This window comes from Microcebus murinus, unplaced genomic scaffold (assembly GCF_040939455.1).
Source record: "Microcebus murinus isolate Inina unplaced genomic scaffold, M.murinus_Inina_mat1.0 scaf020_hap2_Mmur4.0, whole genome shotgun sequence".
Lineage (NCBI taxonomy): Eukaryota > Metazoa > Chordata > Mammalia > Primates > Cheirogaleidae > Microcebus > Microcebus murinus.
In genome coordinates, this window is record NW_027438966.1 from 373,577 (window position 1) to 387,792 (window position 14,216).

Below are 14,216 nucleotides of genomic sequence, written 5' to 3' on the forward strand. Positions count from 1 at the left end.
CCATCCAGGGGCCAGACCTTAAAGAGTCACCGCAAGAGAATCCTGGTCCCAAAGGAGCCTTCTGGGGGACCGGTGCTGAGAGAGGTTGTGGGCATGGCCCGCTGGGGCTCTGCCCGACCCAGGGCTGAGAGATGCCACCTCCCAGCTCTGGGTCCCTGCAGGAAGTGTTGGCAAGCACAGGGCCGGTCCTCCAAAGGCCCAGGTGCAGGGAGCCCAGGCCAAGCAGCCTGTGGAAGAAGCCACTTGCCGTGCCACCCCGGGAACAGGACTGCAGGCCCCGGCCCTTCCCACCTCCTCCTCCTCCTCCTCCTCCTCCCCCCCGCCCCCCCCCACAGGGCACAGGGCTCAGAGACACCTCAGACTCTTGCTACCCAAAGTGCAAAGGGCATCAGTTGCTCCTCCAACCCCCCCGCCCAGCAGACCACGTTGTCCAGCCAGCCCCCGGGCCTCCCTGGGGTGCCCAGCACAAAAGTGCAGACACCCACCGGACCCTCAGTCTCAGTTTTCGGAGGTTTTTGCCACTCTAAGGACCCGCAGGCCGGCTGGGCCTTCGGGCAGGACAGAGAGCCCCGGAATCCGACTTGGAGAGCTGCGTGTACGTCCCCATCAGGAGGCGGTCCCCACCTCCGCGGCTCTCCCCTTGCGGGGAGCGGCAGCCCAGCCGGCAGCCGCAGGGCCTCAGGGAAGACACCAGGCTGGGCCCCCGCGGCACAGCGGGGGCACGTCCCCCGCACTCACGCGACTTAGGGACGGCTGCTGGAGACTGCTGCGGCCACCCTGCTGCCGGGTTTCTGGAGGGCTTCCTGGAAGCAGCGTCCACACCAAGCCCTTGGAAGGCCCAGGCGACGGAGGAGCCGGTCAGGCAGGGGCCGAGGACGGTGAGAGGCCGGGCGGGAAGGAGCATGTCAGGCAGGGGCAGAGGACGGTGACAGGCCGGGCGGGGAGGAGCCGGTCAGGCGGGGGCCCAGGACAGTGACGGGCCTGGCCGGGGAGGAGCGCGTCAGGCAGGGGCAGAGGAGACGGGCTGGGTAAGGGTTAGGGTGACAGTTAGGGCACAATTCACAATCGCAAAGACGTGGAAGCGACCCGAGTGCCCATCCATCCAGGAGTGCATTAATAAAATGTGGCGCGTGGACACCACGGAGTGCCATTCGGCTGTGAGGAGCAGCGGTGAGAGGGCGCCTCTCGTGTTCTCCTGGCCAGAGCTGGAACCCGTTCCAGTAAGCCAGGTATCCCAAGAATGGACACACGAGCACCACGTGAGCGCGCTCACCAGCAAATTGGTACGAACGGATGGACGCCTAAGTGGACAGAGAGGAATCACCTTCATCGGGTGGGTGTCGGGCGGGTGGGGGGAGGGGAGGGGCATACACATCCATTAGGCATGGGGTGGGTGCGCACCGACTGGGGGATGGGCGCACTTGAAGCTCTGACCCGAGGGGGGAGGCTTGGAGAGGGCAAGGCACCCGACCTTAACATTGGTACCCCCACAATACGCTGCAACAACATGAGAGGTATATGAATAAGAACACAGGGGGGGCCGGGCGCGGTGGCTCACGCCTGTAATCCTAGCTCTCTGGGAGGCCGAGGCGGGCGGATTGCTCCAGGTCAGGAGTTCGAAACCAGCCTGAGCAAGAGCGAGACCCCCGTCTCTACTAAAAATAGAAAGAAATTAATTGGCCAACTAATATATATAGAAAAACACAGCCGGGCGTGGTGGTGCATGCCTGTAGTCCCAACTACTCGGGAGGCTGAGGCAGCAGGATTGCTTGAGCCCGGAGATTGAGGTTGCCGTGAGCTAGGCTGACGCCATGGCACTCACTCTAGCCTGGGCAGCAAAACGAGACTCTGTCTCAAAAAAAAAAAAAAAAAAAATCTGTCTCAAAAAAAAAAAAAAAAAAAAAAAAAAAGAACACAGGGGGGAGGGGGGCACGGGCAACACATGTCACCTGAATACTTGTACTCCCATCATCTGCTTGAAAAGAGAGAGAAAAGAAAATGCAATCATAGAGGTAAGAGACACTTTTTAAAAATCATGAATCCGAAGAGAAAAGTAAAAGGAGGCCTGTGGAGCAGGTCTGGGTGTGACTCCGGATCCCCCAACATCAGGTGCCACCACCAAAGATTCCTGCGTGTAGCCCATAGAACCCCAAAAGCAACGGGACGAGTTCTGGTCACATACTCCCTCAAAATGACATCCTGGCCTTCTTCTGGAACTCCCTCCCCTCTCAGACTCTCAAGGTTTCCTCCAGCGTGTCGGTTCCCACAGAGCAGACCTTTGGTCTGAGACCTGACAGTCCAGATGCCACGCATGCTGCCGCGTGGCGGCGGTGTCGCGGCTTGGGACAAGAGGAGGCCCCACGGTGCGGGCTGGGGCGCCAGGCACCGCGGGCGGGCGCTGAGGGTGGGGGTGACCCCCACCCCGGGCCGCCGCCGCGCTCCCAGAAAGGGGACAGAACAAGAGGCAAAAAAAAAAAAAAAAGCAGCAGCCTGTGGCACCCGGTATTCCCAGGCGGTCTCCCATCCAAGTACTAACCAGGCCCGACCCCGCTTAGCTTCCGAGACCAGACGAGATCGGGGGCGTTCAGGGTGGTGTGGCCCTAGACGGCGGCGGCGGAGGGCGCCCCTGCCCCGCTCAAGAAGCCGAGCCTCTCTGGGCTTCCCCGCCGCCGCCTCCCGCCCCAGGCCCCGCGCCGGGCCGGGCCGGTTGAGTTCGCCGGCCGGGTCCCGCGGGCTCCCAGGGACGGGGGTGATGGGCGGGGCGGGGCGGGGCGGGGCGGGGCGGGGGGCTGTCTCTCTATACACACACACACACACTCACACTCACTCACACTCACACAAGATGCGCCTCCACGGCTGGACTCGCCAAGGTGGAGCCCTCCCAGCCCCCCTCGTCTCCTCGCCCGGCCTCCTTCACCTACCCGCTGCCCACCCCCAGCGCGTCGCTGCCTGCCGCTGACTGCGCACGCGCGGGACGCTCGCCCTTTGACCCCAGCCAGGGGCCGCCCTCCCCCACAACCCCTTTCAGCTGCGCCCCCCCCCTCGCCCTGTGGGTGGGCTGCCGCCTATTCCCCCGGGCCAGGGCTGGGGCACAGCCAGTGTATGGGGCGTCTCTCTCTGGGGATGTGTCCCATGGGTGGGGTGGGGTGGCCTGGTTTGGGGGGCGCTGAAGAAATCAGTCCCCTCCATCTCCTACCTCTGGAAAACGCCCAAGCCCGTGGAGAACTGCCGGCACCGCTTCGTGGGGGCCGGGACCCTCCTCCGTGTCCTCCTGTGGCCCAGTCCAAGGGGCCTGGGCCTGGCCGGGGCTGCATTGGACCCCGACCACCCTGGCGTGTGGACTCGCTAAAAATCGGCCATTAGATATTGGATTCCAGCTTCCTGGAGGTCATTTCACTAATGAGTGCACCGGAAAGAGTTTCCTAATCCATCTGTGAGGGTGGCAACTGAAAGAGAATTTTAAAGCTGACAGAATAGGCGAGGGAAGGCATAGGAGATTTCCACACCCAGCAAGGAAGACTTTCCCGAAATGGAAGAAAGAAACGAGCAAACAGAGACACCGGTAGCCCGCCCGGAAAAGAGTCTGCCCCTTAGAGAAAGCACCCTGACCGGGTTCACCCGTGGGTGGGTGGCGAGCTAGCGGCATTCAGAAGAGCGAGGCCCGCAGTCTGTGCGGAAGACACCTGCGCTCAGGTGTGTGTGGCGGCGCGATTCACAAGCAGCTCCAGATGTTAAACCAAGGAGAAGCCAGGGAGTTCCCAACGCCCCAGGTGTCCTCAGCCCACGACTGGCTGCTGTGGGAATGGGAAGCCCGGCTCCTTGTCTCAGAGCGGGGTTCCCAGGAGGATCAGGCTGAAGCTGGGACTTGGCCTCAAAGTGTCCCCTCGCATGGCCACCCCCTTCCCCTTCCTGCTCCTCTACTCCTGGTGCCCCTCCATCCAGGGGCCAGACCTTAAAGAGTCACCGCAAGAGAATCCTGGTCCCAAAGGAGCCTTCTGGGGGACCGGTGCTGAGAGAGGTTGTGGGCATGGCCCGCTGGGGCTCTGCCCGACCCAGGGCTGAGAGATGCCACCTCCCAGCTCTGGGTCCCTGCAGGAAGTGTTGGCAAGCACAGGGCCGGTCCTCCAAAGGCCCAGGTGCAGGGAGCCCAGGCCAAGCAGCCTGTGGAAGAAGCCACTTGCCGTGCCACCCCGGGAACAGGACTGCAGGCCCCGGCCCTTCCCACCTCCTCCTCCTCCTCCTCCTCCTCCCCCCCGCCCCCCCCCACAGGGCACAGGGCTCAGAGACACCTCAGACTCTTGCTACCCAAAGTGCAAAGGGCATCAGTTGCTCCTCCAACCCCCCCGCCCAGCAGACCACGTTGTCCAGCCAGCCCCCGGGCCTCCCTGGGGTGCCCAGCACAAAAGTGCAGACACCCACCGGACCCTCAGTCTCAGTTTTCGGAGGTTTTTGCCACTCTAAGGACCCGCAGGCCGGCTGGGCCTTCGGGCAGGACAGAGAGCCCCGGAATCCGACTTGGAGAGCTGCGTGTACGTCCCCATCAGGAGGCGGTCCCCACCTCCGCGGCTCTCCCCTTGCGGGGAGCGGCAGCCCAGCCGGCAGCCGCAGGGCCTCAGGGAAGACACCAGGCTGGGCCCCCGCGGCACAGCGGGGGCACGTCCCCCGCACTCACGCGACTTAGGGACGGCTGCTGGAGACTGCTGCGGCCACCCTGCTGCCGGGTTTCTGGAGGGCTTCCTGGAAGCAGCGTCCACACCAAGCCCTTGGAAGGCCCAGGCGACGGAGGAGCCGGTCAGGCAGGGGCCGAGGACGGTGAGAGGCCGGGCGGGAAGGAGCATGTCAGGCAGGGGCAGAGGACGGTGACAGGCCGGGCGGGGAGGAGCCGGTCAGGCGGGGGCCCAGGACAGTGACGGGCCTGGCCGGGGAGGAGCGCGTCAGGCAGGGGCAGAGGAGACGGGCTGGGTAAGGGTTAGGGTGACAGTTAGGGCACAATTCACAATCGCAAAGACGTGGAAGCGACCCGAGTGCCCATCCATCCAGGAGTGCATTAATAAAATGTGGCGCGTGGACACCACGGAGTGCCATTCGGCTGTGAGGAGCAGCGGTGAGAGGGCGCCTCTCGTGTTCTCCTGGCCAGAGCTGGAACCCGTTCCAGTAAGCCAGGTATCCCAAGAATGGACACACGAGCACCACGTGAGCGCGCTCACCAGCAAATTGGTACGAACGGATGGACGCCTAAGTGGACAGAGAGGAATCACCTTCATCGGGTGGGTGTCGGGCGGGTGGGGGGAGGGGAGGGGCATACACATCCATTAGGCATGGGGTGGGTGCGCACCGACTGGGGGATGGGCGCACTTGAAGCTCTGACCCGAGGGGGGAGGCTTGGAGAGGGCAAGGCACCCGACCTTAACATTGGTACCCCCACAATACGCTGCAACAACATGAGAGGTATATGAATAAGAACACAGGGGGGGCCGGGCGCGGTGGCTCACGCCTGTAATCCTAGCTCTCTGGGAGGCCGAGGCGGGCGGATTGCTCCAGGTCAGGAGCTCGAAACCAGCCTGAGCAAGAGCGAGACCCCCGTCTCTACTAAAAATAGAAAGAAATTAATTGGCCAACTAATATATATAGAAAAACACAGCCGGGCGTGGTGGTGCATGCCTGTAGTCCCAACTACTCGGGAGGCTGAGGCAGCAGGATTGCTTGAGCCCGGAGATTGAGGTTGCCGTGAGCTAGGCTGACGCCATGGCACTCACTCTAGCCTGGGCAGCAAAACGAGACTCTGTCTCAAAAAAAAAAAAAAAAAAAAAAAAAAAGAACACAGGGGGGAGGGGGGCACGGGCAACACATGTCACCTGAATACTTGTACTCCCATCATCTGCTTGAAAAGAGAGAGAAAAGAAAATGCAATCATAGAGGTAAGAGACACTTTTTAAAAATCATGAATCCGAAGAGAAAAGTAAAAGGAGGCCTGTGGAGCAGGTCTGGGTGTGACTCCGGATCCCCCAACATCAGGTGCCACCACCAAAGATTCCTGCGTGTAGCCCATAGAACCCCAAAAGCAACGGGACGAGTTCTGGTCACATACTCCCTCAAAATGACATCCTGGCCTTCTTCTGGAACTCCCTCCCCTCTCAGACTCTCAAGGTTTCCTCCAGCGTGTCGGTTCCCACAGAGCAGACCTTTGGTCTGAGACCTGACAGTCCAGATGCCACGCATGCTGCCGCGTGGCGGCGGTGTCGCGGCTTGGGACAAGAGGAGGCCCCACGGTGCGGGCTGGGGCGCCAGGCACCGCGGGCGGGCGCTGAGGGTGGGGGTGACCCCCACCCCGGGCCGCCGCCGCGCTCCCAGAAAGGGGACAGAACAAGAGGCAAAAAAAAAAAAAAAAGCAGCAGCCTGTGGCACCCGGTATTCCCAGGCGGTCTCCCATCCAAGTACTAACCAGGCCCGACCCCGCTTAGCTTCCGAGACCAGACGAGATCGGGGGCGTTCAGGGTGGTGTGGCCCTAGACGGCGGCGGCGGAGGGCGCCCCTGCCCCGCTCAAGAAGCCGAGCCTCTCTGGGCTTCCCCGCCGCCGCCTCCCGCCCCAGGCCCCGCGCCGGGCCGGGCCGGTTGAGTTCGCCGGCCGGGTCCCGCGGGCTCCCAGGGACGGGGGTGATGGGCGGGGCGGGGCGGGGCGGGGCGGGGCGGGGCGGGGGGCTGTCTCTCTATACACACACACACACACTCACACTCACTCACACTCACACAAGATGCGCCTCCACGGCTGGACTCGCCAAGGTGGAGCCCTCCCAGCCCCCCTCGTCTCCTCGCCCGGCCTCCTTCACCTACCCGCTGCCCACCCCCAGCGCGTCGCTGCCTGCCGCTGACTGCGCACGCGCGGGACGCTCGCCCTTTGACCCCAGCCAGGGGCCGCCCTCCCCCACAACCCCTTTCAGCTGCGCCCCCCCCCTCGCCCTGTGGGTGGGCTGCCGCCTATTCCCCCGGGCCAGGGCTGGGGCACAGCCAGTGTATGGGGCGTCTCTCTCTGGGGATGTGTCCCATGGGTGGGGTGGGGTGGCCTGGTTTGGGGGGCGCTGAAGAAATCAGTCCCCTCCATCTCCTACCTCTGGAAAACGCCCAAGCCCGTGGAGAACTGCCGGCACCGCTTCGTGGGGGCCGGGACCCTCCTCCGTGTCCTCCTGTGGCCCAGTCCAAGGGGCCTGGGCCTGGCCGGGGCTGCATTGGACCCCGACCACCCTGGCGTGTGGACTCGCTAAAAATCGGCCATTAGATATTGGATTCCAGCTTCCTGGAGGTCATTTCACTAATGAGTGCACCGGAAAGAGTTTCCTAATCCATCTGTGAGGGTGGCAACTGAAAGAGAATTTTAAAGCTGACAGAATAGGCGAGGGAAGGCATAGGAGATTTCCACACCCAGCAAGGAAGACTTTCCCGAAATGGAAGAAAGAAACGAGCAAACAGAGACACCGGTAGCCCGCCCGGAAAAGAGTCTGCCCCTTAGAGAAAGCACCCTGACCGGGTTCACCCGTGGGTGGGTGGCGAGCTAGCGGCATTCAGAAGAGCGAGGCCCGCAGTCTGTGCGGAAGACACCTGCGCTCGGGTGTGTGTGGCGGCGCGATTCACAAGCAGCTCCAGATGTTAAACCAAGGAGAAGCCAGGGAGTTCCCAACGCCCCAGGTGTCCTCAGCCCACGACTGGCTGCTGTGGGAATGGGAAGCCCGGCTCCTTGTCTCAGAGCGGGGTTCCCAGGAGGATCAGGCTGAAGCTGGGACTTGGCCTCAAAGTGTCCCCTCGCATGGCCACCCCCTTCCCCTTCCTGCTCCTCTACTCCTGGTGCCCCTCCATCCAGGGGCCAGACCTTAAAGAGTCACCGCAAGAGAATCCTGGTCCCAAAGGAGCCTTCTGGGGGACCGGTGCTGAGAGAGGTTGTGGGCATGGCCCGCTGGGGCTCTGCCCGACCCAGGGCTGAGAGATGCCACCTCCCAGCTCTGGGTCCCTGCAGGAAGTGTTGGCAAGCACAGGGCCGGTCCTCCAAAGGCCCAGGTGCAGGGAGCCCAGGCCAAGCAGCCTGTGGAAGAAGCCACTTGCCGTGCCACCCCGGGAACAGGACTGCAGGCCCCGGCCCTTCCCACCTCCTCCTCCTCCTCCTCCTCCTCCCCCCCGCCCCCCCCCACAGGGCACAGGGCTCAGAGACACCTCAGACTCTTGCTACCCAAAGTGCAAAGGGCATCAGTTGCTCCTCCAACCCCCCCGCCCAGCAGACCACGTTGTCCAGCCAGCCCCCGGGCCTCCCTGGGGTGCCCAGCACAAAAGTGCAGACACCCACCGGACCCTCAGTCTCAGTTTTCGGAGGTTTTTGCCACTCTAAGGACCCGCAGGCCGGCTGGGCCTTCGGGCAGGACAGAGAGCCCCGGAATCCGACTTGGAGAGCTGCGTGTACGTCCCCATCAGGAGGCGGTCCCCACCTCCGCGGCTCTCCCCTTGCGGGGAGCGGCAGCCCAGCCGGCAGCCGCAGGGCCTCAGGGAAGACACCAGGCTGGGCCCCCGCGGCACAGCGGGGGCACGTCCCCCGCACTCACGCGACTTAGGGACGGCTGCTGGAGACTGCTGCGGCCACCCTGCTGCCGGGTTTCTGGAGGGCTTCCTGGAAGCAGCGTCCACACCAAGCCCTTGGAAGGCCCAGGCGACGGAGGAGCCGGTCAGGCAGGGGCCGAGGACGGTGAGAGGCCGGGCGGGAAGGAGCATGTCAGGCAGGGGCAGAGGACGGTGACAGGCCGGGCGGGGAGGAGCCGGTCAGGCGGGGGCCCAGGACAGTGACGGGCCTGGCCGGGGAGGAGCGCGTCAGGCAGGGGCAGAGGAGACGGGCTGGGTAAGGGTTAGGGTGACAGTTAGGGCACAATTCACAATCGCAAAGACGTGGAAGCGACCCGAGTGCCCATCCATCCAGGAGTGCATTAATAAAATGTGGCGCGTGGACACCACGGAGTGCCATTCGGCTGTGAGGAGCAGCGGTGAGAGGGCGCCTCTCGTGTTCTCCTGGCCAGAGCTGGAACCCGTTCCAGTAAGCCAGGTATCCCAAGAATGGACACACGAGCACCACGTGAGCGCGCTCACCAGCAAATTGGTACGAACGGATGGACGCCTAAGTGGACAGAGAGGAATCACCTTCATCGGGTGGGTGTCGGGCGGGTGGGGGGAGGGGAGGGGCATACACATCCATTAGGCATGGGGTGGGTGCGCACCGACTGGGGGATGGGCGCACTTGAAGCTCTGACCCGAGGGGGGAGGCTTGGAGAGGGCAAGGCACCCGACCTTAACATTGGTACCCCCACAATACGCTGCAACAACATGAGAGGTATATGAATAAGAACACAGGGGGGGCCGGGCGCGGTGGCTCACGCCTGTAATCCTAGCTCTCTGGGAGGCCGAGGCGGGCGGATTGCTCCAGGTCAGGAGCTCGAAACCAGCCTGAGCAAGAGCGAGACCCCCGTCTCTACTAAAAATAGAAAGAAATTAATTGGCCAACTAATATATATAGAAAAACACAGCCGGGCGTGGTGGTGCATGCCTGTAGTCCCAACTACTCGGGAGGCTGAGGCAGCAGGATTGCTTGAGCCCGGAGATTGAGGTTGCCGTGAGCTAGGCTGACGCCATGGCACTCACTCTAGCCTGGGCAGCAAAACGAGACTCTGTCTCAAAAAAAAAAAAAAAAAAAAAAAAAAAGAACACAGGGGGGAGGGGGGCACGGGCAACACATGTCACCTGAATACTTGTACTCCCATCATCTGCTTGAAAAGAGAGAGAAAAGAAAATGCAATCATAGAGGTAAGAGACACTTTTTAAAAATCATGAATCCGAAGAGAAAAGTAAAAGGAGGCCTGTGGAGCAGGTCTGGGTGTGACTCCGGATCCCCCAACATCAGGTGCCACCACCAAAGATTCCTGCGTGTAGCCCATAGAACCCCAAAAGCAACGGGACGAGTTCTGGTCACATACTCCCTCAAAATGACATCCTGGCCTTCTTCTGGAACTCCCTCCCCTCTCAGACTCTCAAGGTTTCCTCCAGCGTGTCGGTTCCCACAGAGCAGACCTTTGGTCTGAGACCTGACAGTCCAGATGCCACGCATGCTGCCGCGTGGCGGCGGTGTCGCGGCTTGGGACAAGAGGAGGCCCCACGGTGCGGGCTGGGGCGCCAGGCACCGCGGGCGGGCGCTGAGGGTGGGGGTGACCCCCACCCCGGGCCGCCGCCGCGCTCCCAGAAAGGGGACAGAACAAGAGGCAAAAAAAAAAAAAAAAGCAGCAGCCTGTGGCACCCGGTATTCCCAGGCGGTCTCCCATCCAAGTACTAACCAGGCCCGACCCCGCTTAGCTTCCGAGACCAGACGAGATCGGGGGCGTTCAGGGTGGTGTGGCCCTAGACGGCGGCGGCGGAGGGCGCCCCTGCCCCGCTCAAGAAGCCGAGCCTCTCTGGGCTTCCCCGCCGCCGCCTCCCGCCCCAGGCCCCGCGCCGGGCCGGGCCGGTTGAGTTCGCCGGCCGGGTCCCGCGGGCTCCCAGGGACGGGGGTGATGGGCGGGGCGGGGCGGGGCGGGGCGGGGCGGGGGGCTGTCTCTCTATACACACACACACACACTCACACTCACTCACACTCACACAAGATGCGCCTCCACGGCTGGACTCGCCAAGGTGGAGCCCTCCCAGCCCCCCTCGTCTCCTCGCCCGGCCTCCTTCACCTACCCGCTGCCCACCCCCAGCGCGTCGCTGCCTGCCGCTGACTGCGCACGCGCGGGACGCTCGCCCTTTGACCCCAGCCAGGGGCCGCCCTCCCCCACAACCCCTTTCAGCTGCGCCCCCCCCCTCGCCCTGTGGGTGGGCTGCCGCCTATTCCCCCGGGCCAGGGCTGGGGCACAGCCAGTGTATGGGGCGTCTCTCTCTGGGGATGTGTCCCATGGGTGGGGTGGGGTGGCCTGGTTTGGGGGGCGCTGAAGAAATCAGTCCCCTCCATCTCCTACCTCTGGAAAACGCCCAAGCCCGTGGAGAACTGCCGGCACCGCTTCGTGGGGGCCGGGACCCTCCTCCGTGTCCTCCTGTGGCCCAGTCCAAGGGGCCTGGGCCTGGCCGGGGCTGCATTGGACCCCGACCACCCTGGCGTGTGGACTCGCTAAAAATCGGCCATTAGATATTGGATTCCAGCTTCCTGGAGGTCATTTCACTAATGAGTGCACCGGAAAGAGTTTCCTAATCCATCTGTGAGGGTGGCAACTGAAAGAGAATTTTAAAGCTGACAGAATAGGCGAGGGAAGGCATAGGAGATTTCCACACCCAGCAAGGAAGACTTTCCCGAAATGGAAGAAAGAAACGAGCAAACAGAGACACCGGTAGCCCGCCCGGAAAAGAGTCTGCCCCTTAGAGAAAGCACCCTGACCGGGTTCACCCGTGGGTGGGTGGCGAGCTAGCGGCATTCAGAAGAGCGAGGCCCGCAGTCTGTGCGGAAGACACCTGCGCTCGGGTGTGTGTGGCGGCGCGATTCACAAGCAGCTCCAGATGTTAAACCAAGGAGAAGCCAGGGAGTTCCCAACGCCCCAGGTGTCCTCAGCCCACGACTGGCTGCTGTGGGAATGGGAAGCCCGGCTCCTTGTCTCAGAGCGGGGTTCCCAGGAGGATCAGGCTGAAGCTGGGACTTGGCCTCAAAGTGTCCCCTCGCATGGCCACCCCCTTCCCCTTCCTGCTCCTCTACTCCTGGTGCCCCTCCATCCAGGGGCCAGACCTTAAAGAGTCACCGCAAGAGAATCCTGGTCCCAAAGGAGCCTTCTGGGGGACCGGTGCTGAGAGAGGTTGTGGGCATGGCCCGCTGGGGCTCTGCCCAACCCAGGGCTGAGAGATGCCACCTCCCAGCTCTGGGTCCCTGCAGGAAGTGTTGGCAAGCACAGGGCCGGTCCTCCAAAGGCCCAGGTGCAGGGAGCCCAGGCCAAGCAGCCTGTGGAAGAAGCCACTTGCCGTGCCACCCCGGGAACAGGACTGCAGGCCCCGGCCCTTCCCACCTCCTCCTCCTCCTCCTCCTCCTCCTCCTCCCCCCCGCCCCCCCCCACAGGGCACAGGGCTCAGAGACACCTCAGACTCTTGCTACCCAAAGTGCAAAGGGCATCAGTTGCTCCTCCAACCCCCCAGCCCAGCAGACCACGTTGTCCAGCCAGCCCCCGGGCCTCCCTGGGGTGCCCAGCACAAAAGTGCAGACACCCACCGGACCCTCAGTCTCAGTTTTCGGAGGTTTTTGCCACTCTAAGGACCCGCAGGCCGGCTGGGCCTTCGGGCAGGACAGAGAGCCCCGGAATCCGACTTGGAGAGCTGCGTGTACGTCCCCATCAGGAGGCGGTCCCCACCTCCGCGGCTCTCCCCTTGCGGGGAGCGGCAGCCCAGCCGGCAGCCGCAGGGCCTCAGGGAAGACACCAGGCTGGGCCCCCGCGGCACAGCGGGGGCACGTCCCCCGCACTCACGCGACTTAGGGACGGCTGCTGGAGACTGCTGCGGCCACCCTGCTGCCGGGTTTCTGGAGGGCTTCCTGGAAGCAGCGTCCACACCAAGCCCTTGGAAGGCCCAGGCGACGGAGGAGCCGGTCAGGCAGGGGCCGAGGACGGTGAGAGGCCGGGCGGGAAGGAGCATGTCAGGCAGGGGCAGAGGACGGTGACAGGCCGGGCGGGGAGGAGCCGGTCAGGCGGGGGCCCAGGACAGTGACGGGCCTGGCCGGGGAGGAGCGCGTCAGGCAGGGGCAGAGGAGACGGGCTGGGTAAGGGTTAGGGTGACAGTTAGGGCACAATTCACAATCGCAAAGACGTGGAAGCGACCCGAGTGCCCATCCATCCAGGAGTGCATTAATAAAATGTGGCGCGTGGACACCACGGAGTGCCATTCGGCTGTGAGGAGCAGCGGTGAGAGGGCGCCTCTCGTGTTCTCCTGGCCAGAGCTGGAACCCGTTCCAGTAAGCCAGGTATCCCAAGAATGGACACACGAGCACCACGTGAGCGCGCTCACCAGCAAATTGGTACGAACGGATGGACGCCTAAGTGGACAGAGAGGAATCACCTTCATCGGGTGGGTGTCGGGCGGGTGGGGGGAGGGGAGGGGCATACACATCCATTAGGCATGGGGTGGGTGCGCACCGACTGGGGGATGGGCGCACTTGAAGCTCTGACCCGAGGGGGGAGGCTTGGAGAGGGCAAGGCACCCGACCTTAACATTGGTACCCCCACAATACGCTGCAACAACATGAGAGGTATATGAATAAGAACACAGGGGGGGCCGGGCGCGGTGGCTCACGCCTGTAATCCTAGCTCTCTGGGAGGCCGAGGCGGGCGGATTGCTCCAGGTCAGGAGCTCGAAACCAGCCTGAGCAAGAGCGAGACCCCCGTCTCTACTAAAAATAGAAAGAAATTAATTGGCCAACTAATATATATAGAAAAACACAGCCGGGCGTGGTGGTGCATGCCTGTAGTCCCAACTACTCGGGAGGCTGAGGCAGCAGGATTGCTTGAGCCCGGAGATTGAGGTTGCCGTGAGCTAGGCTGACGCCATGGCACTCACTCTAGCCTGGGCAGCAAAACGAGACTCTGTCTCAAAAAAAAAAAAAAAAAAAAAAAAAAAGAACACAGGGGGGAGGGGGGCACGGGCAACACATGTCACCTGAATACTTGTACTCCCATCATCTGCTTGAAAAGAGAGAGAAAAGAAAATGCAATCATAGAGGTAAGAGACACTTTTTAAAAATCATGAATCCGAAGAGAAAAGTAAAAGGAGGCCTGTGGAGCAGGTCTGGGTGTGACTCCGGATCCCCCAACATCAGGTGCCACCACCAAAGATTCCTGCGTGTAGCCCATAGAACCCCAAAAGCAACGGGACGAGTTCTGGTCACATACTCCCTCAAAATGACATCCTGGCCTTCTTCTGGAACTCCCTCCCCTCTCAGACTCTCAAGGTTTCCTCCAGCGTGTCGGTTCCCACAGAGCAGACCTTTGGTCTGAGACCTGACAGTCCAGATGCCACGCATGCTGCCGCGTGGCGGCGGTGTCGCGGCTTGGGACAAGAGGAGGCCCCACGGTGCGGGCTGGGGCGCCAGGCACCGCGGGCGGGCGCTGAGGGTGGGGGTGACCCCCACCCCGGGCCGCCGCCGCGCTCCCAGAAAGGGGACAGAACAAGAGGCAAAAAAAAAAAAAAAAGCAGC

General features: G+C 62.7%; 3 non-coding genes across 3 annotated transcripts; all 3 read right to left on the bottom strand.

Annotated features, from left to right (window-relative positions):
• Window positions 1-2,487: 2,487 nt before the first annotated feature.
• Window positions 2,488-2,606, bottom strand: LOC142867772 (5S ribosomal RNA). The gene has a single exon (XR_012917130.1). It is a non-coding gene; the product is annotated as a 5S ribosomal RNA (ribosomal RNA).
• A 3,787-nt stretch (window positions 2,607-6,393) lies between these two features.
• Window positions 6,394-6,512, bottom strand: LOC142867773 (5S ribosomal RNA). Its single transcript, XR_012917131.1, has one exon. It is a non-coding gene; the product is annotated as a 5S ribosomal RNA (ribosomal RNA).
• A 3,792-nt stretch (window positions 6,513-10,304) lies between these two features.
• LOC142867774 (5S ribosomal RNA) lies at window positions 10,305-10,423 on the bottom strand. Its single transcript, XR_012917132.1, has one exon. It is a non-coding gene; the product is annotated as a 5S ribosomal RNA (ribosomal RNA).
• Between the last annotated feature and the right edge of the window lie 3,793 nt (window positions 10,424-14,216).